This window comes from Oncorhynchus mykiss, unplaced genomic scaffold, assembly GCF_013265735.2.
Source record: "Oncorhynchus mykiss isolate Arlee unplaced genomic scaffold, USDA_OmykA_1.1 un_scaffold_431, whole genome shotgun sequence".
NCBI classification, from domain to species: domain Eukaryota; kingdom Metazoa; phylum Chordata; class Actinopteri; order Salmoniformes; family Salmonidae; genus Oncorhynchus; species Oncorhynchus mykiss.
Window position 1 is genome coordinate 2501 of NW_023493878.1, and position 2500 is coordinate 5000.

At 45.7% G+C, this 2500-nt stretch overlaps 5 non-coding genes and 2 pseudogenes across 5 annotated transcripts; all 7 read left to right on the top strand.

The window, feature by feature from the left end:
- The first annotated feature begins 53 nt into the window (after nt 1-53).
- LOC118956888 lies at nt 54-170 on the top strand (annotated as a pseudogene).
- A 434-nt stretch (nt 171-604) lies between these two features.
- On the top strand, nt 605-723 carry LOC118956862. Its single transcript, XR_005046276.1, has one exon. It is a non-coding gene; the product is annotated as a 5S ribosomal RNA (ribosomal RNA).
- Nucleotides 724-900: 177 nt separating this feature from the next.
- On the top strand, nt 901-1019 carry LOC118956924. Its single transcript, XR_005046288.1, has one exon. It is a non-coding gene; the product is annotated as a 5S ribosomal RNA (ribosomal RNA).
- Nucleotides 1020-1197: 178 nt separating this feature from the next.
- On the top strand, nt 1198-1315 carry LOC118956830. Its single transcript, XR_005046257.1, has one exon. It is a non-coding gene; the product is annotated as a 5S ribosomal RNA (ribosomal RNA).
- Nucleotides 1316-1571: 256 nt separating this feature from the next.
- On the top strand, nt 1572-1690 carry LOC118956935. Its single transcript, XR_005046299.1, has one exon. It is a non-coding gene; the product is annotated as a 5S ribosomal RNA (ribosomal RNA).
- A 176-nt stretch (nt 1691-1866) lies between these two features.
- On the top strand, nt 1867-1985 carry LOC118956645. Its single transcript, XR_005046071.1, has one exon. It is a non-coding gene; the product is annotated as a 5S ribosomal RNA (ribosomal RNA).
- A 431-nt stretch (nt 1986-2416) lies between these two features.
- The window catches only part of LOC118956848, a 120-nt pseudogene continuing 36 nt past the window's right edge, over nt 2417-2500 (top strand).

Below are 2500 nucleotides of genomic sequence, written 5' to 3' on the forward strand. Positions count from 1 at the left end.
CAAATTATGGCTACAGTATATGCAATTTCATCCACTTTTTGAGATTGCCTTTCGCTTACGGCCACACCGCCTGAGTACGCCTGATCTCGTCCGATCTCGGAAGCTAAGCAGGGTCGGGCCTGGTTAGTACTTGGATGGGAGACCGCCTGGGAATACCAGTGCTGTAAGCTTTTTGTCACTGCCTTGTGGAATTTCAACTCTTTGTCCGTTTTTTTTCCACAAGGCTGAAATATGTGCCCTCGCTTTGAAATAAGTAAGCAAGGTTAGTTTGTATTTCATCCAACAATCTGTGCTACAAATTATGGCTACAGTATATGCAATTTCTCCACTTTTTGAGATTGCCTCGTCCGATCTCGTAACTAAGCAGGGTCCGGGCCTGGTTAGTACTTGGATGGGAGACCGCCTGGGATACCAGGTGCTGTAAGCTTTTTGTCACTGCCTTGTGGAATTTCAACTCTTTGTCCGTTTTTTCCCACAAGGCTGAAATATGTGCCCTCGCTTTGAAATAAGTAAGCAAGGTTAGTTTGTATTTCATCCAACAATCTGTGCTACAAATTATGGCTACAGTATATGCAATTTCATCCACTTTTTGAGATTGCCTTTCGCTTACGGCCACACCGGCCTGAGTACGCCTGATCTCGTCCGATCTCGGAAGCTAAGCAGGGTCGGGCCTGGTTAGTACTTGGATGGGAGACCGCCTGGGAATACCAGGTGCTGTAAGCTTTTTGTCACTGCCTTGTGGAATTTCAACTCTTTGTCCGTTTTTTCCCACAAGGCTGAAATATGTGCCCTCGCTTTGAAATAAGTAAGCAAGGTTAGTTTGTATTTCATCCAACAATCTGTGCTACAAATTATGGCTACAGTATATGCAATTTCATCCACTTTTTGAGATTGCCTTTCGCTTACGGCCACACCGGCCTGAGTACGCCTGATCTCGTCCGATCTCGGAAGCTAAGCAGGGTCGGGCCTGGTTAGTACTTGGATGGGAGACCGCCTGGGAATACCAGGTGCTGTAAGCTTTTTGTCACTGCCTTGTGGAATTTCAACTCTTTGTCCGTTTTTTTCCCACAAGGCTGAAATATGTGCCCTCGCTTTGAAATAAGTAAGCAAGGTTAGTTTGTATTTCATCCAACAATCTGTGCTACAAATTATGGCTACAGTATATGCAATTTCATCCACTTTTTGAGATTGCCTTTCGCTTACGGCCACACCGGCCTGAGTACGCCTGATCTCGTCCGATCTCGGAAGCTAAGCAGGGTCGGGCCTGGTTAGTACTTGGATGGAGACCGCCTGGGAATACCAGGTGCTGTAAGCTTTTTGTCACTGCCTTGTGGAATTTCAACTCTTTGTCCGTTTTTTCCCACAAGGCTGAATATGTGCCCTCGCTTTGAAATAAGTAAGCAAGGTTAGTTTGTATTTCATCCAACAATCTGTGCTACAAATTATGGCTACAGTATATGCAATTTCTTCCACTTTTTGATGACACAAAGATGCTTATCTAATGGTGGAAATGCAACAGCTGTAATCAGGCTCACTTTGACTTTACATAGTGCACCAAGAGATAGTTTCTTGCTTACGGCCACACCGGCCTGAGTACGCCTGATCTCGTCCGATCTCGGAAGCTAAGCAGGGTCGGGCCTGGTTAGTACTTGGATGGGAGACCGCCTGGGAATACCAGGTGCTGTAAGCTTTTTGTCACTGCCTTGTGGAATTTCAACTCTTTGTCCGTTTTTTCCCACAAGGCTGAAATATGTGCCCTCGCTTTGAAATAAGTAAGCAAGGTTAGTTTGTATTTCATCCAACAATCTGTGCTACAATTATGGCTACAGTATATGCAATTTCATCCACTTTTTGAGATTGCCTTTCGCTTACGGCCACACCGGCCTGAGTACGCCTGATCTCGTCCGATCTCGGAAGCTAAGCAGGGTCGGGCCTGGTTAGTACTTGGATGGGAGACCGCCTGGGAATACCAGGTGCTGTAAGCTTTTTGTCACTGCCTTGTGGAATTTCAACTCTTTGTCCGTTTTTTTCCCACAAGGCTGAAATATGTGCCCTCGCTTTGAAATAAGTAAGCAAGGTTAGTTTGTATTTCATCCAACAATCTGTGCTACAAATTATGGCTACAGTATATGCAATTTCTCCACTGATCTTTCGCTCGCGAGTCTTGGAAGCTAAGCAGGGTCGGGCCTGTTTAGTACTTGGATGGGAGACCGCCTGGGAATACCAGGTGCTGTAAGCTTTTTGTCACTGCCTTGTGGAATTTCAACTCTTTGTCCGTTTTTTCCCACAAGGCTGAAATATGTGCCCTCGCTTTGAAATAAGTAAGCAAGGTTAGTTTGTATTTCATCCAACAATCTGTGCTACAAATTATGGCTACAGTATATGCAATTTCATCCACTTTTTGAGATTGCCTTTCGCTTACGGCCACACCCGGCCTGAGTACGCCTGATCTCGTCCGATCTCGGAAGCTAAGCAGGGTCGGGCCTGGTTAGTACTTGGA